This window comes from Canis aureus, chromosome 17, assembly GCF_053574225.1.
Source record: "Canis aureus isolate CA01 chromosome 17, VMU_Caureus_v.1.0, whole genome shotgun sequence".
In the NCBI taxonomy this organism is placed as follows: domain Eukaryota; kingdom Metazoa; phylum Chordata; class Mammalia; order Carnivora; family Canidae; genus Canis; species Canis aureus.
This window is the reverse complement of record NC_135627.1, coordinates 5725347-5745287: the sequence shown is the minus strand read 5'-3', so window position 1 is coordinate 5745287 and position 19941 is coordinate 5725347. Positions and strand designations below refer to the sequence as shown.

The window sequence follows — 19941 nt, the reverse complement described above, 5'->3', positions numbered from 1 at the left end:
AAGAGGGAGAAGAGCAGGGAATGGGTTTGAGGTCAGGATGAAGGTAGCCCCAGGGAAGGGGTGGGAGCTATGGGGATGGGTTATAACCCCCATTTTAATGGATTGTCTTAGATAACTCTGAAGCAGTTGCTATCTGGTCCTACCGCAGTGATCAGCGATGGGAAGTATACAGTCCTTGAGGATATAGTGTGAAGTCTCCAAGGAAAGGATTATTCTGGATCCCAAGAGAGTCTAAAATTCCTTTAAACACCAGAGGCTTCGAGCAGGAAACATTACCCTTCTTGTAATTGTGCAATAACTGTTCCTACTGAGTTGCTATTGCATCTGCTTGGAGGGAGCCACCCACTTTTATCCATGCTACCACTCACAAAGCACTTGGTGGAGACTTTAATCAAATCTCCCCCCAGTTCAACCTTATCATCAGTAGCTTTTTAAAACATATAGATAGCACATGCCGTGTGTTGGTCACAGCCTGTCTCTGGGATTGCAAGTCCTGGAGTCTTGGTTTATAATTTTGAACTTCCAGGACCACATGTAATATCAAGGATAAAGCTTTATGACTAAACAATATATTGGAAGAAATTCATGGTAATGGCATCTGGCGAGAGTTGAAAGCTTAGCTTCTCATGTTCGTGAAGATCTAAAAGAACTTTGGTTTTTGTTTTCTCCAAAGGTCCTTCTCAGTTAACTGCGTAATATCCAATTATGCATCTTAGAAGAATTTAGGGTTGAGAAAACCCAGCTACGATTGGAATCTTTGATTCTACAGAATATGCATCCCCCAAACCAGTGCTTATACAACTACACTTTCCCCTCTGGGAGCCAGTTGATTGTCCTAACTTTTCAGCTTGCCTTGCAAAGCCACAGACTCATTACAATAAAACGCTACAGTTTAAAGTGTTTTTCAAAATCTAGTGTTGTAGCTGATTTTGAGCCTTATTTGATCAGGAAAGAAAAAGAAAAACCCAGAACTTTTTTTTTTTCCTGATATCTTAAATGAACTGGGGCTTAAATATTTATTTTTTTAAGATTGTAGCATTTTAAGCACACCATTTGTATAGGTGTGGGAATCACAAGTCCTTTAAATATTCTGATCTTAAAAGATGGGAAAAACTATAATTATCATTTACTGCAAGTAAACAGGGGGGCACAAGGAATGCTTTGTTTAGTCTGACCCTTCTTAGTGGTGAGAGGAATGGCAAGTTACCCTCCCAGCCACGTCTCCTGAACAAATTTGCTGTGGCCACAGGTAGTGTGCTCATGTAAAAAGGTATAAGCCATATGTCTGGTTTGCAGAAACACCAGGGCGGTAGGAGTTTATAAATATAGTTTCCTTTAGGTTGATGAAGACTGCATATAGATAGCGCTTTCCCTCGGTCAAAAACAAGAATTGGGTTCATTTTCCTCTTATTGGAAGAATTACATTCTCCATTCAGGGATTCATAAACTAAGGGTATATTATTGGTTGAACCAGGCACTCAGAGAATCAGCGCTATTTACATCTTGGGGGCAGCCCGGGTGGCTCAGCGGTTTAGCGCCGCCTTCAGCCCAGGGCGTGATCCTGGGGACCTGGGATCGAGTCCCACGACAGGCTCCGCATGGAGCCTGCTTCTCCCTCTGCCTCTGTCTGTGCCTCTCTCTCTGTGTGTGTTTCTCATGAATAAATAAATAAAAATCTTTAAATAAAAAAATGAAATATTTACGTCTGGGTCTAATAGTTCTTTGCTGTAGAGCGTCTGGTGAACTGTAGGGTTGTTTGGTTTTTTTTTTGTTTTCTGTTTTTTTTGTAGCATCTCTGCCCTCTGCCCACTAAAAGGCAGCAATATCCCCTTTCTCTTAAATTCTAATGATAAAAAATCTCCAGTTGACAGAGAGACTGCTCTAGATTTACCTTGTTTTAAGGTGAACTCAGTAAACTTCCTTAAATGTTAAGAAGAAGAGCAAGAGTACTTTCTCTCCCTTAGGAGTGGGTGTTTCCTTCCAGAATGGACCTTGGCCGGCATGTTTCTATATAGAGCAGAGCTGAAGGCACTCATATATATTTTTAAGATTTTAGGGAATCTAGGATGGTCACATTTCCTGATGTTTGTGTGGGTGCAACCCTTAGCTTCAGATATAAATCCCTGTAAAAAATTCAGCAACATGTATGCTGGAAAACCAAGGATGGCAAGAGCATGTTGCCACTTCCTATATGCCCTTCCATGGCAGACATCATTAACCAATCATTGCACTTTGATGCTGCAGCTTGTGTCAGCCTCAACATCTTTCTCAACACAGGACTCCAGCCATCACTACTAGTATCTGGGACTTAGAGCTCAAGTTGAAACCATTGCTTTAACATTTTTGCCGGTTATTTTAAGAACAGTGGTGGCCAGCGATGAAATATGTTATTTAAAATATAACCTACAAACAAAGCCTCAAAGTCCAGCACGAAGAATATAAACATAAACACCAAAGAGAGTGCATCTGGCTACATGAGAAGTCAAGACATGGTTGATCTGTTTCCTCAACACCTAGGGCCTGGAGATTTCTTCTCCCACGGTTGAGTCATCAACCAGGCTTTGAGGGAGACATTTGCGGGTCTGAATTCAGCTCTGGTGGATCAGGGCTGCCCACCAGAAGTCATCCTGTGTGTTGGCAGTCCTGGAAACTGAGGGGAAGGGCAAGGAAATGTTGGACCACTTCTGCCCGTGCTGGAACCAACACCTGCAGATGTGCGGGCCACTGAAAGAAGTTAGGAAATTCACCCCAAAGTGAGAGTTTGTGGGGGAGCTGGCAGGAGAAGGATTCAAATTAGTTTCAGGGCCTTGCTACTGAACCAGAAACTGTAGGAGTGGGCTCGGCCACCCCATCAGTAAACTCACCTGAGTAAACTCCCAGGTGATTCTGAGGCCTGCTAGGGCTTTGAAAACCCCATGGAAGGCAGGTCTGCTCCACTTTGATTTGCATACCCCGCCTCCAGCCTCTTCAAAAGCAGGAGATGTGGGGTGCGATCTGGTTCTCTGCATTTGATGTGGGGTCTTGGGCTGCAAGCAAGTATCTAAAGGTGATGAGAAGAATGGGAATTTCTCTGAGAGGAAGCTTTCTTTAACCTAGGGGCACCTGCCCTGAGGGCGTAGAGCTCTTGGAAAGCTGAAGGGTGTGGCTGGAGAAAAAAGGCAGGGGGGGCCATGAGAGTGTGTGGCATGGATGGGGGGCCAGTGGCCAGCATTACAAAACTTCTCTGGCCTCCAAACCAGAATGTCACCGGGCATCTATTCATCAAGGAATGGGGGCCCCTGCCTGTTCCCAAATGACTGATGCCGCTGCAGTTCTCATCTGACTTCCAGCTGCTGCCAGGACAGGTGCGGGAGAACCACGGTTGCACGGAGCCCGCCGGGCCCTCCTGCCTGCTTGGCTCCTTGATCCCGAAGTGCTTTCACTCGCGAGGAATTTCTGTGAAATCATCTTGGACCAAAAAAGGACCATTACCCAACTTTTTCAGTGGGCCAGGTTCAGAATAACTTCCAGTTATTTCCAGAAATCAAACTCGCTCTCTGAAGAGGAAATGCTACTGCCACGAAGCCCTTGGAACAAATGCGACACGCTCTTTGATGGTGGTTCCAAGTTCCGAGCAGTGGCAGCGAGGGCCTGGGAGCCAGGGCCTTTCAGGAGGCTCCCGGGCAGGGCATGGCGATCATCTGGAGGTGCAAGTGCATCTGGCATGTTAAAAGTGGTTTTGCTCGGTGGCCGATGACCTTCTCTGGCATGCCTTGGCATAAATAAGTGGCCTCGAGGGTGGCTCTGTTGGGAGTGGAGGAGAATAGGAGGGCACCAGGCATCTCACAAGGAGGGGAGGGGATGGAGAGACCCGGGGCTCCCAAGTCTTGCACAGAACCCCCCTCGGAGACAGGGAGACCCTAGGAGGGGAGATAGCACTGTGGTTCAGTGAGTCAGCTGCTCCCCACAGAGCAGACAACCAGACTTGGTGAAATGTTAATCATCTGTTAGAAAAAAAAAATAGTTCATTTTACAGAATTTTAAAATAAAAAAAATCTACCTCCAGGGAAGACTCTGTTATTTAACTCCCTCGACCTCCACGTACACAGGCTTGATAAAGGTACGGGGAAAAACATCAAGTGGTCTTGTCAAATGTGGCAACGCATGTTCTTTGCTCAAAAGCCTAACACCTACACACATGGTGGTTGAGTTACAGTCAGAAGTGCCCTATAACATGACATTTCCCCCCTAATTTTAGATTGCCTCTGCAGTTCTAGAGAAGAGCATTCAACTCCGGCACAAGAATGACTACTCCATTCCAGCCCATAGCACATGGTTCACATCGTTTCTTTGGGTATTTTATCAGCTCAGCCCCTATTGTTTCTCCAGTGATAAATTGCACTTTAATTATTTCTTTATTTTATGGAGTGCGGAGTCAGAGTAATTTCCGTGTCCCCGTCCCATTAGCTTCCTGGTAGCATTGTTTGAAGTCCCCAGACCCTGATGTAGAATCCAACTGTTTCCCTAATATGTGGGAAGTGGCGCACTGCTTGTTTACGTCAAAAACAATTCATGTCATGGTTTTCCTTTTTCACCAAGTCTTTTCCCATGAAAGTTCTGGCAGGAGCCGAGGTTAGTAATCCAGGGCTGAGCATAACCCTGCTGGATGGTGGCAGTGAGTGTTGGAATGAAGTTACTGGGACTGATGTAGGCTGTGACACTGAGCCCACCACGTTGAGCTGAAAACTTGGGAAGTGGCATCACAACAGGCTGATGCTGGTGTTTACATCCGTTGGGTTCCTCTGGTGTCTGTACTAACTTGTTTGTCCATTCACTTCCCTCGAGTTCTATTTTCATTTTTTTAAAATTTATTTATAAGAGACACAGAGATGTAGAGACATAGGCAGAGGGAGAAGCAAGCTTCCTGCAGGAAGCCCCATGTGGGCCTTGATCCCAGGACCCCGGGGTCACGCCCTGAACTGAAGGCAAACGCTCACCTGCTGAGCCACCCAGGCATCCCTAGAGTTCTATTTTCAGATGGCTCTCCCTCTATCTCTGAATTCCTCAACCTTGGCTGGCCCCCCTCTCAACCTGAAAGCCACTGAAAGAGAGTGGAGGGCATGGCTTTTCTTTCCAGAGGCAAGCCACTTGCCTGTGCCCACAATCTCATCCCTCCCACAGCTTGCCTCAACTTACCACTATGTAACACCTCTGCTTCCTCTTTCAAGCTGCTTCTTTTGTCTGCTAATGATGGACTAATCTATAAATGAAGAGTGAGCTCAAATCTCTGTTCTCATAAACAAAACACCCCATCTCTGACCCCTGAAGTACAGAGCCATCACTTTTTGTGATTTCACTGTAAGACGTTTCCTTTCTGGAAACGTCACCTGTGCACGTTGGCCTTTGTTCTTCTGCCTCCTGATCCCGCTGCAAACTTACATCATAAGTCTCATCTTGGCTCCCAAACTCCTCCATAGATGTTCACAGCTAAGATTTTGGCTTATTAATGAGCAGGCAGCAGTGTGGAGGTGGAAAGAAGCAGAGAAGAACCGGAGGAGGGAAGCCGGTTAGTGGCAGTCATAAGCCGGAGGCCGTGGAGATCTGCGTTGGGGTTGTGGCAGATGTCAGAATAGGAGAGCCCTGGTGTCAAAAACACTGTGGGCAGCACATCTACGGGGGGAGCCTGCTGCTCCGGGCCTGGTGTAGTTCAAGCCTGAGTGCTAGAAAAAAAAAAAAAAAAAAAACCCACAGCATTTACAAATACAGGGACCACAGGAGAACAGGAGGGCGGGTGGGGTGCAGTCGACGAGGAGGTTAATCTTACAATCTGTGGGGCTGGATGGGGGGTGAACATCAGAAATGTGAGTGTGAGACTTGAGAAAGAGAGGGGAGTTGAAGATATAGACTTTCAGGTCAACTGCAGACAGAAGGGAGTCTCTAAACTGTCGCTGTGAGCTTCCCGAAGAAGAATGCACAGACGACATAGCAAGAAGGACATAGGAACAGAGCTCTGAGAAATTCTACATCTCGGAGACGGATAGACAGGCCCTGAATGAGAACGAGAAGGAGAAATCCAGAACCCTGGAGACCTGGACTGGTTTCTCCAAAGGGCAGCGCTGTCCACAGAGTCCGATGACGTGGAGGGCAAAAGCCAAGCAGGGATGTGAGGAGCCCCTGGCCAGGCATCTGCCGGGGACTGAGCACTGTTTTAGGAACTCGACTGGAGATTCCCCAGCAGACAACATTGTCTTTGCCCTTTAGGGAGCAAACATTCTAATGACAGGAGCAGCGAATTAGAGAAGAATTTTTGTTCAATCTGCCAAGTGCTGTAACAAGGAACTCTTGTCTCTAATATTGGCCGGGGGAGGGGGGTATCTGGGGATCCGTCAGCCCTCCCCTGCCAGGTGACGGCTCTAGAATCAGCTGCCCGAATCTCTGTTATGGCTTAACCACGTAGCAGCTGGGTAATCCCTACTCTTAAAGTATTTTTTTTTCTTTTTTCCTTTTTCTTTTTGAAAGAGAGAGAAAGAGATTGAGAGTGCACCCATGCAAGTGAGGTGGGGAGGGGGGAGAGGGAGAGAGAGAATCTCAAGCAGGCTCTACACCCAGTGTACAGCCCAACACGGGGTTGGATCTCCTGACCCCGACATCATGACCTGAGCCAACATCAAGAGTTGAAGGCTTAACCAACTGAGCCACTGAGGCACCACATGGGTAATACCTACTCTTGATTTCAATTTCCTCATTGATGATAAAATATAATGATGATAACTGTATCTGCTTCACAGGTTTATGGATGAGGATTAAATATGTTAAAACATATAACATGCTGAAGCAGTGACTGACGTGTGAGAAGCCCTTGATGAGAAGCCACCACACTTCGAAGGGGCTTAGTCTATGCCAGATATTGCTTTACCCTCACAGCAGCCTCAAGAAACAGGTCGCATCGGGGCGCCTCGGTGGCTCAGTCGGTTGAGCATCTGACTCTTGGTTTCAGCTCACATCGTGATCCCGGGGTCCTGGGATTGAGCCCCCTGTTGGGCTCCCTGCTCAGCGGAGAGTGTGCCTCTCCCTCTCCCCCTGCCCCTCCCCTTGCTCTCTGTCTCTCTCTCTCAAATAAATAAAATATAAAAGAAAGAAGCAAGTAGGATTCTCATCTGCATGTTCACAGTAAGGACACTGAAGCACAGTGACATGGAGTAGCTTCCTGGGTCACACCGCTGAAATGTGACCTGTCACCTGTCTACTCTATTGGTGAAGGAGGCATTTCTGCCCTCCAGTCATGGGGATGGCCCAGCCCGTGACAGTTGATGCTGGACAGATGGGACACACAGGAGTTTGTCTGTCACTTACTCGCACAGCTCGGGTGTTGGGGACATGGCTTGCCTTGCAGGACCGCGCGAGTGTGTGTAGTAACGAGAGGGTGGGGTGCCCTGTGGTTCCTAGGGGAGGGTGTGGCTGGCTTGTTGAGTCATTCCGTGGGCAGCCAGGAAACTGGAACCCAGTGCCCAGGGACAAGCTGGCACTGGGCCCAATCTCCATGGTAAGAAGTGATGTTTGGCTGGGGGCTCTTATCTGCAGGAGCAGCACGGGGAAAAGAATGTGTGGATAGGCCCCTTGAAGCCCTCCTGACCTTATCAGACGTCAAGGCAGCGCTTAATACTGAACCCGAATTTCAGGCCTTGTGGCACAGCGATTTGGTGGGAACAGCACCCAGGCAGTGTGGACTGGGATCCTGCTCGGCTACACAGTTCGGCATCGCCTAAAACTCAGGCAGAATAGTTGTTCACTGACCATCTCTGCACTATGGTTCATGCCCCTGCCTTTGCCTGGACTTTCCTCTCGATTCGAAACACCGCCTGTTGAAATCCTGTTTGTTCACCAAAGCCGTCAAGTGCCGGTTACTCTATGATGTTTTCTGTCTCATCCAGACGTGCCCCCCCTCTTCCCTTCCCATGGGAAGGGCAGGGGCTCTGCAACCCGAGAATCATGGCTTGGTTTCTGGCTTTAATGCGTATTTGCTACATAATCTGGGGAAGTATATTAGGCTGAATTATACCTCTCTGAAATGGTACCTTAAGATTGTCTGTGAAAATAGATGCATAGTGCTTGGTGTTTAGCAGGCACACAATAAATGGGACTTTCCTTCTCTTGAATTATTTTGTATTTTTACTGATGCCTGGATTATTGTGCCTCATACTGCAATTATTTGTGTATTTGTTTTGTTCACTCCCCTCCTAGAGCAGTAACTTGGAGACAGCTATAGTTTCCACTCATCTCTTTTTCATCCTCATTTGGTCTGTCCACTGCTCACCATCACTTTCCACATGTTGGATGCTCTTATCAACAGTAGAAGGAACTCTGGGCATATGCTGCTCTGCAAATCAGCAGGGCCATCTAGGACAATACTTGGCCGTGTCTCTAATGCAACATGGTTGCATTAACCGCTAATAAGGCCTTTTATTCTTAAAGTAAATACCCTTGTGAGAGCACAATGATGTCCATTTGTATCATAGAAGTCTATGTGATAGTGGAAGTGATATAGACAATCCCAACATTAGGTTTAATGAGGGTACTGTTTTCGAAACCCGAAGAGGGATAGAATGTCAAGGAAGAGGAAAAACTGGCGTCAAAAGATGAGTCTCGGAGCTTCTCAGGCAAATTCTGCCTTTTTATAATTTTTAGCACATCGATTTGGAAATGGGGAGAAAATAAATCTCAAGCATATTTATGCTATTTGCCTGCAAAATGTGTAAGAAAGAAGAATGAAATTGCTACGGGAAAGGATTGTTTGAATTTTCTAAGCCTTTAAAAAGAATCGTGCCTCCTTGTCTATTCCTCGTTAATATATTTGAAAGAGAACTAGATGTATTGATTGGTAAAGAGAACGGAAGACAGGAAGTCAGTGGTTTATTATTTATTTTTTTCACTCAGACCATATAAATTGCCTCAGTGTATACAAGGCATCTCACTTCTGTTGTTTTTTTTTTTTTTTTAAGGCTTGTTTGTTTATTTGTTCTTTAATGAATATGATGAGAGGCATAGCAATGGCCTATGTCACGAAGGGTTGAAGAAGCTTGACAAAAGTGAGCACCTGGTTTTGAGGTCACTGAATGCTTGTTTCCAAATAAGCACCAAGTGAGAAGGAAATATTTTTCTGTGATTCTAGAGCTTCGGGGCTGGGGCTGGGGGCAAAAGAGGGGTGGTGAGCATCACTGGAGAGCTACATTCCTTGGCCAGTGAACGCACTGGCTCAGTGTTATGTGACGCTAACCATTTTGGAAACTTACTTAAGAAATCTCAAGTATCAGGAAAACTACACAATTGAAAGTAATTACGGAAGTCTGAAAGAACTCAAACCATTTCTAGAGTCCGTTGACTCCTGTCCAGCCAGGCTGTTGTTTCTACTGTGTAAGATGTGCAATTTGCTCTAAGTGCCTTGAATGTAATTTGTCCAATTTTTCTACCCAACCATCGTATAAGTTATCCGTTAAAAATTCCTTTCAACCAACTGAATATACCTTTAAAATTACTGAAACTGGGCAGCCCGGGTGGCTCAGTGGTTTAGCGCTACCTTCAGCCCAGGGTGTGATCCTGGAGACCCGGGATCGAGTCCCATGTCAGGCTCCCTGCATGGAGCCTACTTCTCCCTCTGCCTGTGTCTCTGCCCCTCTCTCTCTCTCTCTGTCATTAATTAATAAATAAAATCTAAAAGATAAAAAATAAAAAATAAATTACTGAAGCCACCTGAAATCCTTTTTGAAACAGATTAAACAAATGTCCTACTAAATAAATATATAAATGAGACTGTCTGCAGACATAATTTGCTACCTGTTGAGTTACTATCATTTCAATGATTAGCAATCTGTTTTTTCGCTTATTCTATTCTATTTTGCTAATGACAAGAAAGGAGCTGAGAACATTTGAATTAATGTGCAGATGCATTAGTATTAATCTTTCTGGAAGTTGGTATGTTCCTTAATATCAGGAAAGCTACTTCCATAGCTATCTGTGAAGGAGTTAATAGTTGACAGGAAAATTGAATAAGAACATAGACTACGAAAAATGTTTTCGAACAATAGCAAATGAAATGTAAGCTCGGCTTCACACAGGACTACCCTCTGGTCAGTAAGATCTGCGCAGCTTCGAATCTTACTTACAGTCCAGCCAGATTGTGAATGGAAGTGAGGAAGAGAGACTGGGTTGGGGGTGAAGACTTTCAATGAATTTGCAGCCTGCAAAAGGAAGTACCTGTTATCTAGAACTGTAAGTGGAATTTTGAGGAGGTTTATCAAGAGTCTTCAAAATCATTTTTTTTTCTAGAACTGTCCCTGAGAGGAGGATGGGCAGGCATCTCGTCTGGCTGTAATGGATTACATCTCCTGGATGTAATCAGGAGAAGAGGGTTTCGGGCATGACAGAAGTAAATGATCTGCATTTATAGGCCGGGCTGGGTGATGGTGCGGGATTCCTCTGCATAAAATCATCATCCAGACAACAAGCCACATTTCAGAACTGAGGAGGGGAGGGCAGAAGCCCGCAAATTATATGCTTGGAAATCCTCTTGGTGGAAAATCTTCCATGTAATATAACTTTTATGATAAGTGTCTCCTCCAAACGTAGTGCCCTTTTGTTATTAAAACTGCTTGGGAGGACGTGCGGTCCATTTCAAGTTCTGATTAATACCAATTGTGGGTTGCCAATTTTCACATAGGAAACAGCATTAGTAACAGAGTATGAATATTGTGTGCTGAGCATATTAATGAACGTTCGTCATAAACATAGTTACATTTTCGGATGGAGAAATGTTGAAAAGTGATGCCATCGTAATTGTAAAACTGCTGTTTGTCTGGCATGCAACAGGCTTGAATGCTCACACAGGTCATCTCAACGTGCTAAACCACGTCTGACTGGTGTTGGAGGCCCTGCTGGGAGGTAGGGGCCCTAGCTCTACCGATCTTTGTGTCCTCGAGAGTCTTACACTACGTTGGCAGGGGCTGCATCAATGATTGCGAAGCAGTGAAAATAGTTTTAGATCATTGAAAACCCCAAGCCTGACTCTAGCCAGTAGTTCCAACCACATTTCCTATGAAATCTTTTATTCATGCGCTCAATACCTGTTTCAATCGACTACTTTGAATTTCATGCCTTTTTTTGAATCAATTAGTTTGTTCTTAAAATTAGTGTTGGTACTGGGGTGCCCGGGTGGCTCAGTTGGTGAAGCATCTGCCTTTGGCTCAGGTCATCATCCTGGGGTCCCGGGATCGAGTCCTGCATCAGGCTCCCTGCTCAGTTGGGGAATCTGCTTCTCTCTCTACATTTGTTCCACCCCTTTTCTCATTCTCAAAATAAATAAATAAAAAATCTTTAAAAAATTATTTTTGGTACCAATATACATGACAGAAGGAGAAAAGTGGTATCAACAGACCAGCTGGTAAGTGAATATGTCGATATGTCAAATCCACCAGATAGAATGTCCCAGACCTCCAAGACTACACACTTGTAGGGGTCCAGTACAAACCTGTATGCAGCATGAAGCTGCCACCCACCCAGGCTGATCACCAGCTGACATTGCCACAGGCCCAAAAGGACACCTGTTCTCTTGAGTCTCCTGAAGTCACAACTAATAATCATGCCCAGAAAGATTCCTACCCACTGATGATCAGTTTTGGCTGGGTATTGGTGAGTGCCTAAGTATCTTCCATGAGTACACGTGTTTTAAATTCTTTATTTCAAAGGCAAAACTGGTGACCTAATGAGTGAGGTATATACTCACACCAACATGACCAAATACCCAACAACTCTACTGAAATAAACAACTCTACTGAAACGAACAAACAAACAAAAACCTTCCTGATTTCTTCGTTTGTCACAAAGGCATCATCTTTATTTTCTGGCCCTACTGTACAGTTTTAGCAGAGAGGTGAGGAGTTATAAATTCTCTGAAGGTGGGTATCCTTCCTACTTTGCTCATGTTCTCAGTGGCTGACAGAGTGCCAGACACACAGCAGGTGCTCCAGTGATATTCGTTGAATGAATGGTGGATGGAATAAGAGAAATGTGAAGGTAGGGCTGGATCTATGGATTTCTAGCTAACACTTGGATGTTTTTTCTTCTTTTCTTGTACATATTTTCTCTCATCTTTTAAGCCTCATTTTAGTATACGGTACATGCCCCATAGTACTCACAATGGGGCACACAGCCAACGAATGAGAAGAAGTGAAGTTGTTGGAGTATTTCCTCATTCCCTTTGTTCATTCACTTGCTTATTCACTTACCACATATTTTCTGTTCTTTTTAGAAAATATGGCTTTACTATTGAATGTCATTCCTGAAAATATCAAAATATCCCTATTTCAAACATTATCTTCTGATGCACCTTGTAGTTTAGAAGCCAAGACCAAACAGTTACAAATAGTAAGAAAAATCGAAACTCATCAAAAAGGTGTAATAATATGGACCATTAATCCCTAAAAGTAGAGTATCCACAGAAGAATATTAAATTGGAGGAAGAACAGATCTAATAAATATCAACTTAGATACTGCCAAAGAGAAATAGCTGCAAGCAAACTGGCAAAAGGAAGATTTAGTCATAAGATCTTTTGAGAATAAAAAGTTTGAAGAGATAATATAAAAATGGAACTATTAACTAACTTCATTGCAGTAGTTAATATAAATAGTTATTACACCATGTGACCTAGAGCCCAGGAAAATAAAATCTTTTAGATGTGAAGTTTCAGGTTATTTTTATGCCTAATCTGTTTAAGAGTTTAAAACATTTGAATTAACCAACATCAGATTCTCCTTAATGAAAGTAAACCATTCGGGAAGAGAACATGAATTCTAATATATTCCTATTTGAAATTGGAGGGAATGTCAAAGTCATTTTTCCAACTTTCCTATCTTCCAGACAAGAAATTGAGGTGAAGAGAGGTCAAGTAACTGATTCAGTGTCACACAATTAGGACATATAACTTCTACTATCATATCCTTCACACTATGCAGTCATCCTTCCATTGAACTTTAATACTTTATCTCCATGGCACAAAGCAATCTGGCTGGATTTTTGAATGGTTCTCTTAACTTAGTGAGTTCAGTCTATTCCCACAGAGACCCTCAAGACTGAAGCTCCCCCCAAAATAGAGTCAACTGGAATCCGCCTGGACCCTACTGCCACACAGTGTTTGTTTGAATACGATAGAATATGACTAGTTTGATGATCATCTGCATTCAAATTTGGATGCCTCAAAGAATGACTTATGACCCTTTAGTACATTATTGGTGACACATCAGTGAGAGGAAATCCAACTTTATTAACCAAATGCTCCTTATCCTTGAGTTAACCATGGGATGCATTTATTCTGATTGGTTTATTCATTCTCACTGAAACATGTTACAGATAAGGAAACTGAAACCCAAGGAAGGTCTTGGAGTCATTAGGTGACAGAGCTGTCAGGTTCTAGGGTGCAGTCTCTTTTCATGAAGGTTAATTTTATGCGTCGACTTGGCTAGGCTACAGTTGTTTGGTCGAACTCCAGCCTACACATGGCCATAAGGTTATGTTTTGGATGTGATGAACAGGTAAATCTGACTTTGGGTAAAGCAGATTACCCTCTGCAGTGTGGATGGCCTCCTTAGATGTAGTTGAAGACCCCAGGAGCAAAGATTGAGGATTCCTAGAGAAAGAATTCTTCTCAAGACTGTAACATAAAGACCCACCTCAATGCCCAGCCCACTGCCCTGTGGAACTTGTACTCAAAACTACAACATTTACTCCTCCCTGTATTTCTAGCTTACTCTTCCCTGCATTTCTAGCCTGATGACCCCATCTGTGGATTTTGGACTGGCCAGCCCCCACAATCATGTGGGCCAGTTCCTAAAAATCTAACCATCTATTGTCTATCTCTGGAAAAACCTGACTGATAGACTTCCTAGTTATGTGTTCTGTTGCCTGAAAGCTGGGCTTTTGAGTGAGCAGCGAGCTGTCCAAGCCATTTGAGACAAGGGCATGCAGACAGGCCATGCATCATGAAGTGGTCAGGGTGGCGTGGCCCTGGAATCTTCTGTAGGTCTGTGACAGATGCAGCTGCTGATGCTCCTGGGAGCAGCTGCCTCAGGAGAGAAATGGCTGGCCCCCACGAAGACTTCAATGGAATAAATAGGATTTCAGAGTAAGAGCATCAGTCTCAACAAAAGACGTTTTCAGGGGAAGCCCTCTGCATGCCTGTATAATTAAAAAAGAAAATGCAGAGGCAGATATTTTGCAGGATGCCTTTTCAGGAGGACAATATATATATTCTTCTGATAGTAGTAAAACATCAACACCTTCTTGAATACTAAGCATTTTAGATTCTGAAGTAAATGCTTTAATGAGGGACAGATAATAAGTGTGAATTGAAACTAATTGGTGTTTCAGATCGTGGAGCTGGTTGCAAAACCATTTGTGATGAGGTCTATATAAGTTAACAGTGGCTTTTAAATGCCTAATTAAACATCATTCTGTCCCTAGTGAGATTTAAAAAAAAAAATATATATATATATATAGTCATCCATTGCATTATATTTAACCAAGTGATTAAAGTGGGCAACCTGGACAGATTTAATTTTTGTGTGTGGCGAAAGCTCTTTCCTTCCCAGAGTAGGCAGCTGTAGATAGCCCTCGGCCAGCAACACGTGTTGTGGACAGGTGGGAACCAGGTCTTATGATGCCCAGGCATAATGCACCCATGTGAGAAGAAGCCAGGAGTCTCCTGTAGAACAAAATAGAAAAATAAAGGGGCAAGGTGAGAGGTGGCTCAATTGTGGTTGATTTTTTTTTTCTATCTCAAGAATAATGATTTAAAGAGTATTAATAAAAGGGTTTTATAAACTAGGCTCTTTGGGCTCAAAGCATTAAGGACAAAAAAAAAAAAAAAAGCATTTGCAGTGAATGACATTTGGGAGAGAACAAGGTTTCCTCTTTATATTTCACTGTTGGCCACAGCCTCCTGGAATTCAGTGCAAAGGGCGTGAAGAGCACAGCCTGGCAGATGGAGTCCCGAAGAGGGTCGGCTTCTTCTCAGGCCACCGTCAGCAGAGTCACTTTCTAAGTTTGGGGATTGAGGAGCCGTTCTGGAAATTAAGTGATTTCTTAAGGAATGAGTTCAGGAGCTGTTGTCTACAGGGTGAAGAAGGTCAAGGAAGACATCTGCTTCTCTTTTCATCCTCCTTGCTGGCTCCCTCTCCCCTCCCTCCTCCCTCCTCCCTCCCTCCTACCCACAGCAGTTTAATGCCTCAGGGTAAAGCAAGCAGTTGCTGTGTGGTTTGACACCAAGAGCTCCACAACAGTTCAACAATAGAAATGTCATTTCTATAATTAACTTCCTAAATGTTTGCAGGATAGTTGATCTAACTTCTTGAGCCTAAGGTAAAGGAAAGATTTTTGTTGTTGTTGTTGTTTCTGGAATTCCAAAAACAAGCAAACAAACAAACAAACAAAAACAAACTAAAAGCAGTTCCATTGATATTAGGGAAAAAAGAGATTTAAATTATTCATACATCTGGAAAAAAAAACTCTCAGGTTCCTCGTGCAACTGTTTATTTTATGCAGAACCATTATTTGATGATGTGCGTGATAACCAATGACTTCTCTAAAGAGAAGAGAAAGAAGCATGGGCAGGAGGGCAGGAACCCACTAGAAAGAACATGGATGAAGGAAAACTTAATCCGTTGGGTGAAATTGAACATTTCAATTGTGTTTCACTTTCCTCTTTCACCCCACTCCCTGAAAACCCAGGAGCAGGGGTGACAAGTCAGGGCACTCAGGGCTGCGTTACAATATTTAGGTCTTAATGCCTGTATAATATATTGATTAGGCTTGTGGGTTTTTGTTTTTGTTTTTGTTTTTTCAATGATCTGGCTCTTTTTGCTTATTTAACTCCTGTAGTTCTGATCATTCTTTAGAAATGCAGAATTCTGGGGACACCTGGGTGGCTTAGTCAGTTGGATGCCCTACTCTTGATTTCAGCTCAGGTCATGAGATCAAGCCCCATGTAGGGCTCCATGCACAGAGGGGAGTCGGCTTGAGATTCTCTCTCCCTCTCCTCACTTGCTCATGTGCAATCTCTCTCTCTCATTCTCAAATAAATAAATCTTTAAAAAAAATTGGATTATGGCACAGATATTTTGGCCATGTCTACCTTTCTTGACCATGCCTGGGTCTACCTTTCTGACCATCCTGGCCAGCAGCTCAAAGCCAATGTGCCACCTCTTTGGGCATATATTCTGTGGGAAGGATCAAATCCTTCTCATTGAAGTCTGCATTGCTTGCTTCAGATCCCAAAAACACTGTTGAAGCAGACCCTCACAGCTGACATTTTGACTGGATTCATTCTGAGACTTTTTTCCCTCTTCCCTCCATATCCTCAATTCCACTGAATGTCCCCAGAGAAGGAAGAAGAAAGATCTAGTGAAAATGGATCCTCCCACTTTCCTACACCCAGAAAAGCTAGAGCTGGACTTGCTTGCAGGGATGAGTTGAGTGTGGGCATAAGTAGGGGAAAGAGAAGCAGGGGTTCTGGACATAGTATGTCCCAGCTGCCCTGAAAAAGGACAGTTTTCCACCTCTAGATACTGCTCTCCAGAAACCTGAAATCGTAGGCACTCTGACCTCAATCTATCCTGGACCTCAGGCACCCCAGCATGGGTCAGACCTCACTGCTATTTTCTTGAAGTGCAAAATGCTCTCAAGAGATGGTTATGTCCCTAAACTGCTATAAAACACTTGTAGAGGGATGGGATGCCTAGGTGGCTCAGTAGTTGATCATCTGCCTTTTTCACAGGTAGTGATCCAGGGGTCCTGGGACTGAGTCCCGTATCAGGCTCCCCCCAGTAAGCCTCTTCTCCCTCTACCTGTGTCTCTGCCTCTCTCTCTGTGTTTCATGAATAAATAAATAAAATCTTTTAAAAAATAAAATAAAAATAACATAAAACACTTGTAGACAGAAAAGAACAATGTTTCACCAATAAGAGCTGCGATGAAATAAAGAGGCCACAGGGTCAGCTCAGCTACATTGGGGGTGACATACTGTGAGAGGCATTGATTTTATTCCTCTTCAATTTCATACACCGAGTGGACAGCATGAAGGGTTTTAGTGTTTCCTGTTCCATCAGGGACACGGATCCTGTGATGACCCAGCTCACCTGTGCTCACCTGAGGATGATCCCCACTTTCAAGAGCACCTCTCTTTAAATCAGCCTCTGACTCTTTTCTCATCCCATCCCACCCTCGACACTCCCAGCTGCTAATGTCATCCTTCCTTTCCAATGTTGTCAATGTTTGGATGACAGCCAATACCCTGTGGGGTCTTGTTCTTCATTGGATGAAGAGTGAGACCAGTTTAAGTCATCAAAGTAACAAACACACTTGAAGCAAGTGTGCCATAATTTGACTACATGATTATAACTGCCCAGTGGAAGAGATGAGTAAAATGTCCAAGGAGTCATGTCAAGTAAAAGCCTTTGAAACTCCTTAAACTTCTTTAAAAAAAAAAAAAAGAGAGAGAAGAAAAAGAAACTCCTTTAACTTCTTTATCATAAACAGTCCCCCCCCCCCGCCCCACCCAGAACAGGTAGATAATGAAGCAGGTACAGAAGAATTCCAAATTACAAAGAAAGCATAAAAATTACTTCCTGTAGATTTTGTTTTAACGTTTGAACAATTCAGATACAATAGAGTACCTAGGGTTCATGATTTTCATTATAAATCTCTAGGCATGCTAAATTCCTAAACATGAAGTCATAAATCTCTAAACATGAAAGATTCACTATTCAAACGTATAAATGATCTCTTTAGACATATTTATCTGAGGAGAAACTTAAAATACATAGTAACAGTACTTAGAATTTCAATATTATAGAAAATCTCTCATCTTTTTAAGGATGTTGAAGATAAAGGGCCAAGATGGCATTTTAAGCCATAATGTAAAATAAACTACACCCCCCTATGATTGTCAATGTCTTACCCTGCTGGTTTTAATAATGCAAAGCAGATTTCATGATAATAAAGTCCATATGAAGAGCATTTTAAAAAATGAAAAAATCATGACAAATCAATTCAGTCTACTCACCCTTTTATATATACTATGGTCCTTAGCCTGGTTAAAAGTGGAACAGTAGGGAAAAGCTCTCGTAAAATCAAAAATAATTCCCATCCATTACTGGTTGTTCCTTAGCAAATAATTTAGGATATTAGGATTTCAATATCAGTAAATCAAAATGATAAGAATTGGAGTCGATGGGTGAGAAAGGTGGGTTTACACTGACTTGTAAGCTTGCTTTTTAGTTTCATAAATGAAGGCCAATTCTTCCTCTCATTGTCGTCTCTGACCTAGGGCCGCAAAGCTTCTCCAGAGGGGGATGCTTCTTCAGAAGGAACATCAAGTTGCCAGACTTCACAGGTCTCTCTCCTCATCTCACCAACATCTTCACCCATCCCATGTGGCACATGAAGGAATGAGTTTTGTGTTTTCTGTCCTTCCTCTCTCCCTCCTCATCCGCCAAGCTAGAGTGTGTGTACACAGCATCCCTAGTCTTCATGTCCATGCTTTATGTCCATGTGTTAGGAAAATTACATATGTGTGCCCCATAACTTTCTTGATTTGGTCCAAATTTTTATTTATTTATTTTTTATTTTCCTGATAGTGTTCTGAGTTCGAATCCTTGTCAATTTTCTTACATCAGCAGAGATTGTGGTAGACAGCTAATGGTACCCAAAGATGGTCGACACCCTGAGCCCTGGAACCTGGGAGTGTGCTGCTCTATTAAAGAAGGGATTTTGCAGACATAATTACAGATATGGAACTAATGTCGGGAGATTCTCTTGGATTTTCAGCATGGGCGCATCGACTCACACAAATCCTTGAAAGGGCAGACACTTTCTGGCTGCGGTCAGAAAGGGATGTGAGGGTTCTGGAAGCAGGGCCAGAGACATGCATTGTGTCTGGCTTTGGAGATGGAGGAAGGGACCAAGGACCAAGGAAGTCAGGGTATCTCTAGAAACTGGAAACAAGTACCCAGGAGAAATACAGCCCTGCTGACACATTGATTTTAGCTCAGCAAGATTCAAATCGGACCTCTGGCATCTAGAAGTATAAGATGATACATTTGTGTTGTGTCAAGCCCCACGTTTGTGGCAATTTGTAATGGCAGGAATACAAAATACATTGACATATTATTAGCCAGCTCAGGCCGCCATAATGAGACACCACCGATTGGACAGCTTAAATGGTAGAAATTTACATTCTTGTAGTTCTGGAGGCCAGAAGTCTAGGGTCAGGGTCTGGCAGGGTAGAGTCTGATGAGAGCCCACTTCCTGGCTTGCAGCCTTCACAATGTGTCTTCACATGGCAGAGAAAGAGAGAGAGAAAGAGACCAAGCTCCCTGGCAAGTCTTCTTAGGACAATGATCCCAACAGGTCAGGGCCCCACCCTTACTACCTCATTAACCTTAGTTACCTCATGAAGTCCCCATCTCTGTGTACAGACACATTGGAGCTTAGAGTTCCCAACACAGAAGTTTTGGAAGAACACAATTCTGCCCACGGCAATTGCCTTAATAATTTTTATTGCTTCTTTTTTCATTTCAGTGTAGTGCTTAAGGGCATGAGGGAAAGAGTATTTTGTATTTATAATATCTCCCTTTAACATATCCCTCCTTTAGGGGCAACTTGGTGGCTCTGTCAGTGGAGCAAGCAACTCTTAGTCTTGGGGTTGTGAGTTCAAGCCCCACGTTGGTTGTAGAGATTACTTAAAAATAAAATCTTAAAAAAAATAAAGAAGATAGGGGCACCCGAGTGGTTCAGTTGGTTAAGCATCTGCCTTCGACTTGATCTCAGATCATGATCTCCGGGTCCTGGGATCCAGCCCTGTGTTGGGCTCCCTGCTCAGTGGGGAGCCTGCTTCTTTCTGTCCCTCTGCTTCTCCC

General features: G+C 43.6%; 1 protein-coding gene across 2 annotated transcripts in view; it reads left to right on the top strand.

The window, feature by feature from the left end:
* The window catches only part of LOC144287731 (uncharacterized), an 80653-nt gene extending 60987 nt beyond the window's left edge, over positions 1–19666 (top strand). Inside the window, exon 5 of one of the 2 annotated variants that reach the window (XR_013355487.1) lies at positions 18351–19666. The gene's annotated coding sequence lies outside the window, so the exon portion shown is untranslated. The remainder of the gene's footprint in view (positions 1–18350) is intronic. The other variant, XR_013355486.1, reaches the window with a different exon arrangement.
* The last annotated feature ends 275 nt before the right edge of the window (positions 19667–19941 follow it).